At 41.8% G+C, this 19,113-nt stretch overlaps 1 protein-coding gene across 1 annotated transcript in view; it reads right to left on the bottom strand.

Moving 5' to 3' along the window:
- RYR3 (ryanodine receptor 3) overlaps positions 1-19,113 on the bottom strand; it is a 3,250,282-nt gene that overhangs the window by 3,109,041 nt on the left and 122,128 nt on the right. The window lies entirely within an intron of this gene.

Raw genomic sequence — 19,113 nt, 5'->3', positions numbered from 1 at the left:
GAGTCACTACATGGAGGAGTGGGGTGCAACAAGCATGCCACAATTTGAAATCTGTCTGGCTGACTGTGATGGCCCTGACACATTTGTCATACCTCTCAACCTCAAGAGCAAGAAATCTGGACAAAGCCATACACAGAAGTGGGACAAAGGACCAACAATAAGGACAATTTTTAAATATTGCTCTAATAAACTTAGAAAGATAATAGAATAGGTCTTGCATTAGTATGAATTTTCTGAAGGGTATAAAATCTGAAACTCAAATGTCTGTCATTTTCTAACTTCAGTCTTTAGTGATTTGTCACTAATTTGCCAAAAAACACAATTTTATGAAAAATGGACCAAAAATGTGATGCAAAAATATAAAATAGACACACAATACAGCTGCTACCTGTCAAAGAAGGGGCACTTTAATATTAGTACTGCTACCTTGAGCAGCTGACAAAATAAAATAATCTACATGCATTTCAAGTAATCTATAACTTTGATTATTACAGTTATTTCTTAATTGTAAACCCTCCATGTTTTCTTCCAAAATTGCTATTTTGCGGAGGGATTATTAGGGGGAAGAGCAACATTTTGAGCCAAAAATTGGGGACAGTTGAGAGGTTGGCTATGCCTAATTCTATAAAGCAATTTATTTGCATGTACCTCTCAACCTGTTAATGCAGTAAATCTGAACAAGGCCAAATATACTGGGGGCACATATAAACAGTATTAAAATTGCTCTTGTATAAATTGAGACAGTTGATAAAAACAGCTCTTACTTTAACATGCATTTTTCTGAAGGTTATGAAACTTATTATTTAGTGACTTCTGGCAAATCATTTAGGAATTAAAACTACAGATTTTATGAACAACAAACCAAAAATAAGAAGCAAAAATCTATTCATTCTTTGAAAATCTGGACAGTTGGGAGGTATAGTTCAGCTGGGCCTGTCTGAGTTTGCTTGCCCTTCCCCCCTGACAAAATAATGGTTGAATGGAGTCTCTGCAGCCATTCCAATGAACCATTACTTGGCTATTTCACTCCATTTACCATAACACTAATGTGCATACTGCTTTACTTCTATGATGAGTTGGACTTCATTGAAAGTTTTATTTTGTATTTTACAGCACAAACACTAAGTCATCTGTTAAACAAAGCAATGCAGTCTCACAATGAAAACTTAGCATTAAAACTTCTCTGCCCTTGAAACTCACATTCATTGAAACAGCATTGAAACCCACATTCAAAGAAAGTACATTTGCCAGTGGCAGATAAAGATTAATTTTGGGCTGTTTTCGAATCATAGGCCCCTTATGAAACATACATGTGCTCTTTGATACACCTTCCTCATTGTACTAAAATTATATTCCTTGTACAATACAGTACACTTGTTAGAGGGTGTTTTAAATTTGTTTTGAACATTTTTCCAGTAAGCAATGAAACAAACCATATGCACCCATAATGGCAAAACTGCCCAGTTGAGAACATTTATCATAAAAAAGTCTACTCAGACTTCCACAGTCCACCATTATTAGTAAATATACACAATGCTACAGTCCACCATTATTAGTAAATATGCACAATTCCACAGTCCACCATTATTAGTAAATATGCACAATTCTACAGTCCACCATTATCAGTAAATATGCACAATTCTACAGTCCACCTTTATCAGTAAATATGCACAATTCTACAGTCCATTATCAGTAAATATGCACAATCTCTGAAGTAAGTCATCTAAATAATTCCACATTAAAGAAATCTGTAACTAATGAAGCGGTTGCTGCTAGCAATCACCTTTATATTTCATGGTTTCATCGAAAAATAAAGTGTCTGTTCCCCTCAGGAATAAATTGCCTATATTATATTAAAAATGATAAGCTAGTAATAATATTGCAAGAGGAAATGGATGGCAAACTGATAACGAACTCATAGTTAGTATCTTCACCAAGGAGAACATTCTCAGCACGGCAGCATCCACCCCTTGTGGGAGTAGAACCCACAGCCTTCTGCATCAAAAGCAAGTACACAACCTGTTGTGCTATAATATTAACTAGGCAAAGCACTAAACTTCTATTCCCTGCAGCTCTCAGCTCCTTGTAAAATCTACTCAATACTCAACTGCATCTCAACTTCGCAGCTCAAGAAAACTGGAAAAAGCCAAAATGTATTGGGGGTCAAAGCCCAAAACCAGGGACACATTAAACATTGCTTGTATAATCTTGGAAAGTTGCTAGAATAAAATGTTGTGTTGCCACCATATATTTTACTGCCAAGGTCCCTGAGCAAAAACAGTCAGAGTAACATACCACTATGCCACATCAGCTGCTTTGTAAAGAGAGGAAGACTGAAACTTAAATGGCTATCATTTAGTGAATTCAGTTCTCACCATAGCTGTCAACCTCTTAGTACAAAACACCTGGACAAACCCAGTAATGAGGGAATACAGCCCTCAAACATATTCAGTGAATTCAGTTCTTGCCATAGCTGTCAACCTTAGCACAAAAACCTGGACGAAGCCAATAATGGGGAATACAGTCCCAAAAATAGGGACAAATTTAAAATATTCATCTTATAAACTTAGAAAATTGCTAGAAAAAGGTTGTGCTACTATGTATTCTGAAGAACATGAAGTTTGAAATTCAAATGCCGGTCAATTTTACTGCGGACAGAACAAAACAATTTTCAGCAGAGACGAGGGATTAATACTGCAGACACGTCTTTGTAAAATGGCAGGGCACCAGAGCAAATCCACACAAACACAGGGAGGAGATGCAGACTCCACACAGAAGCCACCCCAACCAAGAATCAAACCAGAAAACCTATAGCTGTGAGGCAACAATACTACCACTGCACCATCAATTATGCAAGGAAATAAACATTCAGAAACCTGAAGTCTGAAATTCAAATGCCTGTCAATTTTACTGCGGACAGAACAAAAACAATTTTCAGCAGAGACGCAGGGATTAAAACTGCAGACACATCTTTGTAAAATGGCAGGGCACCAGAGCAAATCCACACAAACACAGGGAGGAGATGCAAACTCCACACAGAAGCCACCCCAACCAAGAATCAAACCAGAAAACCTATAGCTGTGAGGCAACAATACTACCACTGCACCATCAATTATGCAAGGAATTAAACATTCAGAAACCTGAAGTCTGAAATTCAAATGCCTGTCAATTTTACTGCGGACAGAACAAAAACAATTTTCAGCAGAGACGTAGGGATTAAAACTGCAGACACGTCTTTGTAAAATGGCAGGGCACCAGAACAAATCCACACAAACACAGGGTGGAGATGCAGACTCCACACAGAAGCCACCCCAACCAAGAATCAAACCAGAAAACCTATAGCTGTGAAGCAACAATACTACCACTGCACCATCAATTATGCAAGGAATTAAACATTCAGAAACCTGAAGTCTGAAATTCAAATGCCTGCCAATTTTATTTAACATTTGTTAATCAGGACAGTCTGACTTGGAACAAAAAAACAAATTTCAGCAGAGGCCCAGGAAGAAATAATGCAGACATGTCTTTGTAACATGGGAGGACACAAAAGCAAACCCACACAAACACAGGGAGAAGATACAGACCCCACAAAGAAGGAACCCCAGCCAAGAATCAAACCTGAAAACCTGCAGCTGTGAGGCAACAATGCTACTACTACACCATCAAATATCAAGCATTAAAACATTTACAAACCACAGATATTATGAGGAACAGATCAGATCAAATATGAGACAAAAATCTGCAATTTTTCTACAAATGGTGGTGGGTAGGGAACTCAAGTCTTTAACACCTGCATACAGGGTTCAAGCCTGAGGTATTCCCTACCACACCACCATGAGCACCTGGGGCATTTACACACATACACACACACACACGCTGACCTAAACGGCATTAATGTCAGTGAATTTGTAGTTTTAGGATGCCGTGACGTTGTTTTTCAGTCTGACGTTCAGCACATACCTCATCTTCTTTGTTCAAGAATTCTGGACAAAGCTAAAAGCAGTGGGTCTAGAAAAGTATAAAATCAGGGCCTGTTTTTAAATATTATTCTAATTAAGTTAAAGGTTAATAAAACAACACATCCTGCATCAATTTGTATGGCACTATCAACTGATTACAATCCTCAATGATTTACCAACAAAATAAAAAACAAAATTATGAGAAATATGGTACAAATATGAGGCAAAATCAAGGACATTCTGCAAAATCAGATCCCGCTGAGAGGTATGGTTCAGCACAATGTGTGTATGCAGAGGTCTTTTATATGCAAAGTACTTTACAAATTAGATTTAAAGGAAGAACAGTACTTAACATAATCAGCATACTGACATAGCCCTAATTATACACAGTCCCTTCAAAAGAGTTAACCTTATTTTTAAAAACATTTTCCGCATAATATCACCTAGGTATAATTTTTTGCTAGATACTGTTTATTACCTTTCATTTTCTTCATTCACATTTCTTTATTGCCACAGCTTAGGAAGGGGCCACCATTTTTTATGTTATTTAGATCTTGTATTGTTTCTGAAAAGGAATTTGTCTCAGCCTGTTTGACATAGGGGAGACAAAATTATTTCTGTTGTTTTTCATTATCAGTCATCATGCAAAGATTTGTTTCCACTATCAGTAAACACCCACAACTTCCTATCCTGAGACAGTGTCTTGCTTAGGTCACTGAAGTAATATAGATAATGTATACGGCTAAAGTGAAATGCTTTTCCAAAAACGTAACTGTTAGAAGTTTTTATGTGAAGAACAGAATCAGTGATACTGCTACCTACATAAATACGCTGGTTATTACTCTGACTTTTGCCTAGTGAAATGTTGCCTTTATCCATGTAATTTTTAAAAATTAAGGACTGTATTTGATATTAAAAGCTGCTTAGATCTGTCTAATCAGGCCTATCAAATGTCAGGTGCTAGTCACAGGTAACTGAGCAAAGCCGCAATATTTAATTGAAACTGGAAAGGCCGCAGAAATACCTCACTAAAAGAATCACAGGCCTAAAGCAGATGCCCTACACTGGCCGCCTTAAAAAACTCCAGCTATACTCTGTCGCATATCGTCTACTCAGAGGCGATCTCTGCTTAACATACAAGGCCATGTCAAACCCAGAGCTGTTGGACATGCTACACTTAAAGAAATCCCAATCCCTCAGAGCCAGATGCTCCAGGGATCTATACCTTGTCATCACAATAAACAAAACATGCTGGAGGGATAGGTTCCTGACCCAGAGACTCCCCAGACTGTGGAATAGATTGCCCATACATGTCAAGCAGAGTGCCTCTTTGGCCCTCTTCTAAAGGAACCTTGACGATTGGATGGGCGAAAGGAAATTCACCCCGGGGATCACGTCAGTCGCCCTGCTAGACAGGGGTCCAGGGAAGTAAATATTGTGGGAAGAAATAGCCAGGGAATTGTTATGGCTAGGCTTGTATAGGCCCTAGGGCTGATAGCCTAGTACCAACCTATGAACCTATTAATTAAGAATGTGTAGGGGTGGTATGCAAACTTGCTACAAGATTGAATGCGTAACAAAACCCTTTAATTTAGTTGTTTTGCCTGGTAAATGCACACTGGCAGGCTATTTACCAGCTTACAGTTAGCATAAATCAGAATAATTTACTGAAGGAAGATCCCAGTGACTCATACCAGTCATTAAAACTGAGAGTAGAAACCAGCCACTTATCTCAGATAAGCTATGATATTACTGAGACACAGAATTTCTTTGTGAGTGCAAGACAGTCGAAAAATTTTTAAAAAGTATGACAATCCCCATTGGGCCCTTTTCGGTCATAACATGTTAATACTGAACTTGGGTTAGTACTACACAAAAGATCAAGAAATGGCAAAACGCATATTGTTTTTCAGTTTCTGGGTGTTTTTTTTTTTTTACATAAGCTGAGCTAACAGTCTACAAGTGCTTTGACTGTTTTAGTGTCACAGCCTAAAAAACGATAACACAATGCTAGTACAAAGCACTTTCCCAACTTGAGATAAAGCACTATCAGTAAAAGCAGTCAGAATAGTGACTGAAGTCCAAAATATGCACAAACACATATATTTTAAAGGCAATACTATGCTAAGCTGGGATAATAGACCAGAAAACCACTGAATATGTCAGTTTAAAGATACAGCACAGTGCTGGTCCATCCGGAGACATAAACAGAGAAGTTCCTATTAGATTTAAAGCATTAGCACTACTAATACCTACCAAGCTACCGACAGAGCACAACATTTTCAGACGTGGACTTTAATGGCAATACAGTTGCAATCTGGGCTAACGGTCTAGGAGCACCTTGACTATGACATCCTAAAGACAAAGTCGTAGTACCAGGAGATCTTATATACATGATCCAATCACAATATTCTATGTCACTGGCACTGTGCTCCAGACAGAGACAGGACAGGACTGGCTCTTTCCTTCCTGAACATGGTGACACCCCCCAAACACATGTGTGTTACCATGCATATATACATAAAATCTCACACACACAGACACACAGACACACACACACACACACACACACACACACACACACAGACACACACACCATATATTCCATCAATACACTTACCTGTCCGTTCTCCATAATATCCATCCAGCTAACGTCCTGCCCACGCAATACTCCCAAGACCCGCGAGATCCCTGCTGCATTCAAAAACCATAAACTCCTTCCCGAGATCGGCGAGACTGTCCCTAAATCCTGACTACTGCTGTTGCAGTCCGGCCCCGACATATTCTCCCAGCGAGTCTGTGCACATTTAACGTGCACATAAGTCTCCTTGTGTCCCCCTATGGGGACTGCCAGACTGCCAGGACCATGCGCATAGACACGCAGTAGTTGGGACTACTGCGCATGCGCGAAGTCCGCGAAATTTAAAAAACTTTTTTTTTTCTATTTTTTATTTTCTTTTTGATTTGAGGGGGCTGCAGTCCGGCAGTCCGATAGCACGGGCCACCCCTGCATAGCAGAAATAAATCTTGGGCAAAATGGCATTCCACAAAGAATAGCTCCGATCACCAAACCTTTAGACAACTAAGAAATGTAACAAAAAAAGCTATCCTACAGGATAAAAAGAACTTTTACATCCAGTTACAACAATCATCCCTTAAACAACCACAAACATTTTGGACTACTATTAACACACTTCTGTCCCCAGGCAAAACAGTCACACCTAATCCATTAGGCTCCAACCCTGATTGCCCAACACAAACAGCAAATGACTTTAACTCTTTCTTTACTACCTCTATACTAAATCTAGCTAACCATTTAACCCCTGACACCTCTAAACTCCCCATTCCTAACTCCACTCCTCCCCCATTATTCCACCTGGAACCTATACCAATTCCTATATCTGTTCCCTACTCCAAAAATTAAAACCTACTACCACCTCGGCTGACAAACTACCAGCAGAATTCCTCCAAATAGGAGCCAAAGCTATTGCCTACCCCATCTCCATATTAATTAACAGAACCATAAAAGAAGGCACTATACCATCGATCTGGAAAATCTCCTACATTATTCCTCTTCACAAAGGTGGAAACTCCATTGAGTTCTCCAACTTTTGCCCTATAGCCCTACTCTCCCCTCTTGCTAAAATAATGGAGAAGTGTGTCCACAAACAATTACTAAACCACCTACTCCTACATAATCTCCTAGCTAACTGTCAGCATGGTTTCTGACCATTTCATAGTACCACCACAGCCTTGTTATACTTTACTAACAGTATCAATAAGAATCACAATAAAAATATCCTTACCTCTGCTTTCTTTGTTGACCTATCAAAAGCCTTTGACATGGTTAATCACCAACTTCTCCTTCACCTATTGAAGTCCCTCTCTCTTGACACTCCTACTATGAACTGGTTTACATCCTACCTCAAAAATAGACAACAGGCAGTTCTCTGGCAAAACCATCTTTCAGACCTCCTTCCCACCTCCCTAGGTGTCCCCCAGGGCTCCATATTAGGTCCTCTACTGTTTTCCATTTTCATAAATGGCCTTCATCTTTCTACTCCACTCTCCACCTGCATTCAATATGCAGATGACTCTACTATCATCTGTTCAGGCTCATCCCTAACCGAACTTCATTCTCTCACACAAAAAGCTTTCAGCACAATAGAAGAATGGTTCTCTAACCATTGTCTTCTCCTTAACCCCAAAAAAACTAAACTTCTGCTCTTTACACCCTCCCACTTGTCTACCCCTCTTCATTTCACACTCATATCCAGCAATGCTACCCTCATTTCTCCAGACCCCACCACCAAACCCCTAGGAATTACTATTGATAACCACCTAAATTTTGACGCACACATAAATACTACAATAAAGTCTATTAACAGAAAACCTGAACCTGAAGAATCTACGCTCCTCTAACAAAATGCTGATTCACACTACCCTATCAAAAAACTCAGCTGGTGACTCTCTGTTCTCTAACTCAGTTGGTAAAATATGGAATCTATTACCACATGACCTAACTACCCAGACCTCTCTCCCACTATTTAAAGCTAACCTAAGACTTTTCTTCACTAACCACTGGTTATGTTCTTGTACCAACCCTGACTAACTGTCTACCCTTAAACTATCTGTTATTCTCAAAACCATAATATATTTATCCATTATCCTGTTTCATACATCTCACTATAGACTAACCTTCTTACCTTTTTACTAATCTTGTGAGTCATGACTACTGTTTGTCATGTTTGACTTTTTCTACTGTTTTTGAAAATTGTTAACTTTAGGATCTAACAATCTGTTAATGTCATTTTTCTAATTTTGAATGCCATATTTTATGTTTATATATATATATATATATATATATATATATATATATATATATATATATATATATGTTTTTTCTGGAGCTTTTCTCCCCGGGCCTCTACTGAAAATGGACATGTATCCAATTAGACTAGCCCGGTCAACAAATGTAAAATAAATAAATAAATAAATCTGAGAAAATTGCTTTAACCTTTGGATGTGCTCAAACAACAGCATTTCAAATACTTCCCATCTAACTGACTGCCTAGCTAGCTCACAGTTTATTTATTTGCTTTTAGACACAGCAATATGCTATAAGTTTGCTTAGTACATACAGATATCAGATTTCAACTATAAGATATAGGAGTCACAGTGGTAAAATTCACACAAAGGAACACTGAATAAACTTCATTGTTTTCCTCTTGGATTTTATTTGAACTTTAGCCTTAATATATATTCTAAGTATTTTGCTTGTTATGCAGGATAATCTGTTATGTACTGAAGACTGCAGTGCAACTGAATTTAAACAAAGAAAGCCTACTGTAGTATGTCTATCTTACTATTCCTTGTGAACCACTAGATGTAGCTTACTAAAAAAATCTTAACTTGATTATTTTTGTCTTTTCCTAAACTCTTGATCTGTGTTTGAAGTGAGACTTACTGCTACACCCTGCTGGGAGCAGTGTTTTTATTCAGCAAAGTATGGCTGTAGAAATACTGATATTCATACAGCGAAAAGAAACCAAAGTTGAACGTTTCTGTAAGAATGCACACCGTCTTCAGTGCATTTAGATATCTGTGCATGTTGCAGGAAATGTAAAAATATGAAGTGCAAATGATCATGCATTTAATTTCTGTTTGGGTGACAAGTCCATACTCTAACCTTTTATTAGCAGTTTTATTAAAGGATGCTCAATTAGCTTGTATATGAGACAGTGCATAAAAAGGCTACATGTAAGCATTCACTAGTCAAATCTTTATGGTCATGCAATACAGCTGCACAAGTAATGACACTATCTTCTTCTTCTGATTTATTGTCTGGATTACACTATGCCACCCTGAACATCTGAATGAGAAAACCATATCAGTTCATTTTGAACTACATATGGTTGATAACTAATTGGTCAACTGTAATCTCCCAGATCCGACTTCCTTGAGGTTACTGTCCCAGAGTGAATTTTCCATTAATTGAGTTTATTGTGACACCACAGTTTATTCTGCTAATGTTCTCACTCTTGTAGTGTTTTTTGCTTTTCGCCATGGCTCTGTAACCATTAAGTTATTATATTCAAATAGGGGGGTGTAGGACAGGCAAAGCCCTCTACTTTAGCAGTGATTGCCCCTGTGCAATAAATATGTATGTTGTTTTTTTCTGCTCTGTAGGTTTAACAATATTACTCTCTGCCAGGGGGTGGTTTTGGCATAAGAGCTAAAGTCTTCACATTATAATCACAATGTACAGGGTTTAATTCTGACCTCAGGTTATTGGCTAGGGTTAAAAGGCAATTAGTCTATTATTTACCTATGAACCTATGTTAGTTTGCAGGCAATAAATATCTGACAATGAACTTTATGAGCACTATTTTTTCCAAGAAAAACAGTGAAAATCCAAACTCATTGTAATAGTTTTAAATTTTTTTTGTATAGGGTTTTCACCCGCTGTACTTCCCCAACAAAGAGGGAATATGCCCTTACACTCCTGCTATTTATATAAATCAACTCTGACATTTTTCTTCCTCAGAGTAAGGGGAATTATCAAAAATACTGCAGTCTTGGAATTAATATATAAGAACTTCTACTTCTTCTTCTTCTTTCATCTTTTCCCCGGTTAGGGGTTGCCATAGTGGATCACCTGCTTCCATTTCTTCCTGTCCTCTGCATCTTGCTCTGTCACACCAACCACCTGCATGTCCTCTCTAACCACATGCATAAACCTTATCTTAGGCCTTCCTGTTTTCCTCTTACCTGGCAGCGTCATCCTTAGCATCCTTTTCCCAATATATCCAGCATCCCTCCTCATCACATATCCAAACCAATGCAATCTTGCCTCTCTGACTTACACTTCATTATTCACTGCTTTGAGCATCAAAACACATTTATATCAAACTGCTGCCTTTCTCCCTCTTGATTACTCTGGATTGATGAGTTTGCATCTGCAGGTCATTCCTTTCATAATGGAATTTTTTTCTATTAAAATAAGTTTCAGCTAACATCCCTGATACTAGATGAACTATGCAGACCGGTAAATAAAAACTAGTGAAAGCTCAAAACCACATAGGAAGTTTTAACAATGCATTTGAGTTTGAATGCATCGAGGAACAGCCCTTAGTCCAGTAAGCAACCACAGCTTTTAATAAGATTTTTGTCTTTTGCAGTCTACTTAGTGCTGCACAACTTTACTATAGGTACTTACTAAATACAGTGGATATAAAAAGTTTACACCCCCCTGTTAAAATGCCAGGTTTTTGTGATATAAAACAATGAGACCACAATAAATCATTTCAAAATGTTTCCCACCTTTAATGTGACCTAAGACCTGTACAATACAATTGAAAAACAAGCAAATCTGTTAGGGGAAAAATATAAAAAATTAAAAACGTACAGTACGCTGGTTGCATAAGTGTGCATACTCTTAAACTAATACTTCGTTGTGTGTGTATGCCCTTAAACTAATACTTTGTTGAAGCACATTTTGATTTAATTACAGCATTCAATTTTCTTGGGTACACACCTGCCATCAATTAAAGAGACTCTGATTTACCCCAGTAAAGTTCAACTGCCCTAGTAGGATTTTCCTGACATTTACTCAGTTGCCTGCTACAGCAAAAGCCATGGTTTGCAGAGCACTTACAAATCATCAAAGGGAGAAAATATGGAACAACAGTGATGTTGCAAAGAATTGGACATCCCTCCAAAATTGTTGAAAAGACAAGACAAAAACTGGTCGGGTAGGCTGTGAAGTGACCTACAGCAACACTGAAGGAGCTGCAGGAATTTTTGGCAAGTACTGGTTGTGTACTACATGTGACAACCATCTCCTGCATTCTCCATATGTCTGGACTATGGGGTAGGGTTGCAAGACGGAAACCTTTTCTTACACAGAAAAACATCCAGGCCCAGCTAAAATTTGCAAAACAATACATCAATTCTCCCAAAAGCATGTGGGAAAATTTGTTATGGTCTAATGAGACCAAGGTTGAACTTTTCGGCCATAATTCCAAAATATACATTTGGCTCAAAAACAACACTGCATCACCAAAAGAACACCATCCCCATGGTGAAGCATGGTGGTGGCAATGTCATGCTTTCAGGTTGATTTTCTTTAGCTGGAACTAGGGCTTTAGTCAAGGTGGAGGGAATTATGAACAGTTCCAAATACCAGTCACTTTTGGCCCAATACCTTCAGGCATCTGCTAGAAAGCTGAAGATGAAGAGGAATTTCACCATTCAACATGACAATTACCCCAAGCATACATCCAAATCAACAAAAGAATGGCTTCACCAGATGAAAATTAAAGATGTTAAGTTGTCAATCTCTCCTTCATTCTTGCTGGATGGGTTCGGAGCCGATCCTCGGCTCCGACTCGGCCTATACTAAAGCTCAAGAGCTAATTTTACTGGCTTGAGGCAACCCTATATCCCATGATGCTAGGCGCTAACTACCCAGATCTTGTTTGCCGCTTTCGCTAGCGATGTGCTTTTTTTACCGGCTCCACAGGTCAGTGAAAAATTAATATTTTTCTTCTCTTCTCTTAGGGATTTTTTCCCCTTTAGTTTGCAATCAGATAGTATAGTACTTATACCTACCCCGTTGAGTCCCTTTTTTGGTCTTATCCCTAAATCCCAAAGTTTTATCCCTCCCCTGTTAAGGTTAGGCCTTAGGCCCTTCCGTTTTTATCCTGTTCCCTTGTATTGGGACAGTTAGGTGTGCGTGGTTTTATTAACCTTTATTTTTACTTTGTGTGTGTGCGTGTTTTAGCTTCTAAGGAAGATTTTTTTTCTTCTTTAACAGCCTTAATGTCTAAAGACATTAAAGTCTCAGGCTTCAAGAAGTGTGACTCCTGCTGTCAGAAAATGCTGCTGACAGACGGTCACACTTCTTGCATTTATTGCCTGGGACCCCTGCACCTGCAGGACTCTTGTTCTGTTTGTCAAGTGTTCAGTCCAAGAGTCCTGCAGGAGCGCAGGAATAAGTTAATTTTGAGGGGCTTATTAAAGCCTGAGGGTTCCCCGGCTAATTCCTTTCCGGGTAAACCTTCGAGGCCATCCAAACTGTCGGCTCCATGTTCCAAGCCTTCGGCTGGTGGCTCACCTACTGCGTCACGATCGGCTCCGGCTGGAGCCGATACGGCTATGTCACAGTCTTCTGCATCGACTCCGGCCGGAGCCGATGCCTCAAAGATTCTGTCTCCTAAGTCGGCTTCGGTCGGAGCCGACATGTCTTTGGCTCCATTGGCACCACTAGTCTTGGTGCCATCTTCCACCCGCAAATGATCTAGGTCTCCGTCCATGGAGTCCATTCACTCGGCTCCGAGATCGCCTTTGCTCTCGGAGTGGAGCCATTGGAGCCATTCCTCTCGGTCTTCCAGGCTTCTGACCATGACCTTGAGAGGGTGGTTAGTAGACTCCTAAAGTCTCAGGCACTGGCCCAAATGCTTCACAGCCTGTCTCAACAGACAGTGGCTTTACCCATACCATCTTCGATTCCTCCTCTTACTCTGCCCCTGAGTTCGGAGCCGGAGCTCCTCGGAGCCGTGACCGTCGTGACATCGGAGCCGATACTTCCCCCTTCGGCTCCATCATCTGCTCCGATCTCTTCCATGGTCCCATCCATGGAGGGATCCGGGCGCTTGGACTCCCTCATCGGCTCCGAGGGGGCGAGTGGCATTGGACCCTTGTCCGACTCCATTCTCCCTCTCGGAGCTTCGACACTGGTGAGTTCGGCCCCGACATCGGCTTCGGAGCCGTCCATCTCGGTACCGGCTGGGGATCCTGTTTCTTCATAATTGGAGTCCTCTGTCCTGCCTGATAGGGACGCCTTCGAGGTCATGAGGAGCGTTTGGCCCCTGTGCCTGCCCCACGGTCAGCTCCATCAGCTCCTCCCACTGTAGTGCCTGCTGCGGTCTCTACCCACTCTCTCATTCCCGACCATAGAGACCCAATGCCTCAGGTTTCCCCATTGGAAATATCCTCCTCTTGCGAGGCTTCCCCTGATCCATCAGGTGAACCCCCTCGAAAGAGGACATGTAAGAGGAAGGTTCTACCAAGAGGAAGCATGTGGACTCCCCTGAGTCCATCACATCTGATACTGACTTGGATGAGTTGGAAGGGTCCCCACGGTCCTCCTCTGAGGATGTCTCCTTTTCTGACATCCTTGAAATCCTTAAGCAGAGGGGGAATTGGTCTACTCTCAATCCTTCCATGGACGAGTCGGTTTACCTGGAGGTGTTTGGTTCTCGCCCTTCCACCTCCTGGGTGTCTTCGCCTTTTGACCCCCTCATGGAATTGGTGGCATGGAAGGCATGGACGGCCCCTGATACGATGGAACCCACCCCACAGAGGCCCTCCAAATTTATCACAGCCCCGTCAGATAAACAATTCTTAACTAAGGGTGTCCCAGTTGATGCCATGGTGGTGGCTGTAGCCACTAAGAAGGAACTGGCCGATCCTTCAGTGCCTATCCATCCTCCTAATAAGGAATCTAGGACTATGGATAGGTACGGCAAGTGGATGTTCTCTTCAGCGATCTTCGCCATGCGGTCGCTGAATTACTTGTGCCATTTCACCCGCCTTCAAAGAGACATTCTCAAAGAAATGGGTGATACTCTACAGGATCCAACAGCTGTGGGGTCTCAGGACAAAATTAACTCCCAGCTAGGAACCCTAAATTCCATTGTCAACTCCTCCATGCGGCTTATTTCCTATGCAGCCGATGGAGCGAGTAGAGCCACAGGCACAGGCGTGGCTTTAAGGCGTCATGCCTGGATGCGGCTTTGCAAGTTTGCAGACCCCTTCAAGGTGTCCTTCACTAGCTCCCCCTTTGATGGTCCAGCGTTGTTTGGACCTCAAGTGAAGGATACGTTGACCAGATGCGAACAAGATGGCAAGACTCTTTCTGCCGTAGGAGTCCATTTTTCTACCCTGTCCAGACCCTATCCTAAGGGTCAAAAGGGTGGGAAAATGTGGTTCCGCAAATCTCAGGGAGTCACGCCTGACATAAGAGGTCAGTTTCCCCGAGAGGCAGGGGGGGAACAAAACAGACACCGCCCTAGAGGCAGAGGAGGTCCGCAGAATCAGGGTAACAGAAAGTCTCTCTCTGATAAACCCTTCCAGCATCCCTGAGAAGCTGCCCGACTGTCCACCTCCGGAGGCAGTCGGGGGAAGGTTATCGCTGTACCCAGAAGCGTGGCTTTCTCTCACCCAAGACAAATGGGTACAGTCGATTATATCCGAGGGTTACAAAATTCCCTTTATCCACACCCCAACTCGGTTAAAAGGGCCCCTCCCAGATGTTCCACCCAGTCTAAGGGAACAAGCAGTACTAGAAGTTTCAAAACTGCTAACAAAAAGAGCCATCCAGCCAGTCCCAGCAGACCAACTAGGATCCGGAATCTACTCCAAGTTCTTTTTGGTACAAAAAAAGACAGGGGACTGGAGGCCAATATTGGATCTCAGCAGACTAAACAAGTCTGTAAAAAGAACGAAGTTCCGAATGGTCACGCTACAGTCTATTCTACCCTTTCTGGGTCAGAACAATTGGATGTGCTCAGTGGACCTTCAGGATGCGTACTATCACATCAAGATGCACAGGCTCTCCAGAAGGTTTCTCCACTTCCGGCTGGGGGCCAGTCACTACCAGTTCAGGGCCCTGCCCTTTGGTCTCACTACAGCCCCCCGAGTGTTCACCAAATGCATGGCAGTGGTCACGGCTCATCTGAGATGTCAAGGATTCCAGGTGTTTCCGTATTTAGATGACTGGCTCCTTACTGCCACCACCAGGCATCAGCTTCTTCTTGCCAGAGATTACACCATTCAAACTTGCAAAAGGCTAGGTATTTCCATAAATTTCGAAAAGTCTGCCTTGTTGCCTTGTCAGTCTATTACCTTCATAGGCGCCACCTTGGACACCATACAGCTCTCAGCAAAATTAACCGAGCAGAGAGTTTTAGATATTCGAAATCGTGTTCATATCCTACTTCACAGCAAAAGAATCCAGGCCAGGTTTGTCCTAAAAGTGTTAGGTCTCATGGCGGCAGCCATCACGCTACTTCCCCTTGCTCGTTTTCACATGCGGCTCCTTCAGTGGATACTCTTCTCCCAGTGGTCCTTCCAACAGCTTCCTTTGACACACAAAATCATAACAACACTATCTTGCAAGAAACATCTGTCTTGGTGGATGGTCTCCCCTCAAGTTCTTCAGGGCAGACCATTCGTTCCTTCCCCTCCGGTTGCCACTGTCACAACGGATGCCTCCCTGATCGGGTGGGGGGGGCATTTTCAGGGCAGGACAGTCCAGGGCTCATGGCCACCTTTCGAATGCCACCTGCACATAAATGTCCTGGAGATGAGAGCAGTGCTTTTGGCGTTGCAGGCCCTCCAAGACTCTCTTCCTTTAGGGACAATTGCAATTCAGATGGACAATATGTCCATAGTGTGGTATATCAACAAGCAGGGCGGAACCAAGTCCTATCCCCTTTGCTGAGAGGCACTCAGACTTTGGCAATGGGCGATCTCTTCTCAGCGGTTTCTGATAGTATATCCCCGGGAAGTCCAACATCATAGCGGACAGGTTGAGCAGAGCTATTCTCATGCCACATGAGTGGTCTCTCAAGCAATCAGTAACGGAGGAAATTTTTCAGAAGTGGGGTCCTCCTTGCTGCGATCTTTTTGCAACACCTCAAAACAGCAAGTGCCTCGACTTCTTCACCGTCTTTCCCCTTCCTGGCCATCCCCCCAGAGACGCTCTAGTCCACGATTAGCCTCACTGACTTCTATATGCTTTTGCCCCCTTTCCATTAATCACTCAGTTGATTCAGAAAGCTACCGCCTTGAGAGCCAGGATGATCCTCATTGCCCCTTATTGGCCTCGACAGATATGGTTCCCATTCCTGCATTGTTACCTTTTGGAACAGCCTTGGCATCTGGACCCAGTGCCAGATCTTTTGGCCCACCAGTCAGGGCAGCTGCACCAATCCCTCCAATCTCTCAACCTCACAGCTTGGTTGCTCCACTTCCATCCTTAGCCAGGTTTCTCCTGATTTCCAATTCTGTCCATGATATTATTGTAGCTTCCCTTAAGTCTTCTACCAGAAGGATTTATGCTAGTAAATGGAAGCGTTTTTCCTTCTGGGCAAAGGCTAGGAATATAGATCCCTTCACTGCTCCTATACAGTCAGTCCTAGATTTCCTAGCGGAAATTTTTCATTCAGGCTCTTCATCCTCTACTGTAAAGGTTCAGTTAGCGGCCATTTCAAATTTTCACATAGGCCTATTGGATTCCAGCATCATGTCCCACAAGCTTTGTAAAGCCTTCCTTAAGGGTATCTTTTTGCTCAAACTCCCAATCAAAGACCCCCCACCACAGTGGGATTTAAATTTGATTTTAACATCCTTGATTCTTCCTCCCTTTGAACCTGCAGCTTCCTGTTCTTTAAAGTTGCTCTCTTGGAAAACTCTCTTCCTAGTTGCCATAACTTCTGCTAGGAGAGTATCAGAACTCCATGCCCTTTGCATTCGTCCTCCTTATCTAGTTTTCCACAAAGACAGGGTTTCTCTCAGAACAAACCCGTCTTTTTTGCCCAAGGTGGCTTCTCAGGCAAATTTAAATCAATCTATCGATCTTCCAGTTTTCTTTCCCAACTATTCTAACAGGGCAGAGCAAAAACTGCATTATCTCGACATTCATTGTCAGCTCCATTATTATCTGGACAGAACTAAAGAAACTAGGAAATCTGAACAGCTTTTTCTGTCCTATGTGGAAGGTAAAAAGGGCCTTCCAGTATCCAAATTAACCTTGTCTAGATGGCTGTCCTCTGTGATTACCTATATCTATCAACTCAGAGGTAAAGAATTACCTTCTAAGCCAAGAGCCCATTCAACCAGAGCTTTAGCTACATCTACAGCCTTTCAAGCTAGATTGCCAATGGTTACTATTTGTTCAGCAGCCACATGGGCCTCTCCTCATACCTTTATTACACACTACAAATTAGACATGGCCTCCAGAAACAGGGCAAATTTTGGTTCCACCATTCTCAAGAGCCTGTTCCAATGAGCCACCCGGGATGAAGGTGCTAGGGACGTGGTCCCATCCAGCAAGAATGAAGGCGAGATTGACAACTTAACATTGAGAAGTTATGTACCTACCATAACGTTCCATGTTAGTTGTCTTCTTCTCGCCTTCTTTCTTGCATCCCACCCACCATCCCCCTAGCCTGGATAGACTGAAAGGATTTCCCTTTTTTATCAGGGTCTTCACCCTTCATAATTTGAAGCCTAAACTGGTTATCCTTCAGTAACTATACCTTCAGATACTGGCACATGGGAGTTTTTCCCCCTTTCCTTCTCTCCCTTGGGTTGGGAGGCTAAAATTGCTATGTTCTCAGCTACCAAATGAGATCTGGGTAGTTAGCGCCTAGCATCATGGGATATAGGGTTGCCTCAAGCTGGTAAAATTAGCTCTCGAGCTTTAGTATAGGCCGAGTTGGAGCCGAGGATCGGCTCCGAACCCATCCAGCAAGAAAGAAGGCGAGAAGAAGACAACTAACATGGAACGTTATGGTAGGTACATAACTTCTCATTTTGGAATGGCCCACCAAGAGCCCAGACCTAAATCCTACAGAAAATCTGTGGGGTGACCTGAAGAGGGCTGTGCACAAGAGATGTCCTCGCAATCTGAAAGATTTGGAGCACTTTTGCAAGGAAGAGTGGGCAAATATTGCCAAGTCAAGATGTGCCATGCTGATAGACTCCTACCAAGAAGACTGAATGCTGTAATTAAATCAAAATATGCGGCAACAAAGTATTAGTTTAAGGATGTGCACACACAACAAAGTATTAGTTTAAGGGTATGCACACTTATTCAACAAGCGTATTGTACGTTTTTTATTTTTTATATTTTTCCCCTAACAGATTTGTTTGTTTTTCAGTTGAATTGTACAGGTTATAGGTCACATTAAAGGTGGAAAAAGTTTTGAAATGATTTATTCTGGTCTCATTTTTTATATCACAAAAACCTGGCATTTTAACAAGGGTGTGTAAACTTTTTATATCCACTGGACAGGTTGCACTTGAATAAGATTAGGGAAGGGCTCTGCTTCACATGGCTGGAAAGTCTATTCCAGAAAATGGG

Source organism: Protopterus annectens, chromosome 6.part0, assembly GCF_019279795.1.
Source record: "Protopterus annectens isolate FY-2018-M chromosome 6.part0, PAN1.0, whole genome shotgun sequence".
Classification (NCBI taxonomy): domain Eukaryota; kingdom Metazoa; phylum Chordata; order Ceratodontiformes; family Protopteridae; genus Protopterus; species Protopterus annectens.
This window is presented reverse-complemented; position numbering and strand designations above follow the sequence as displayed.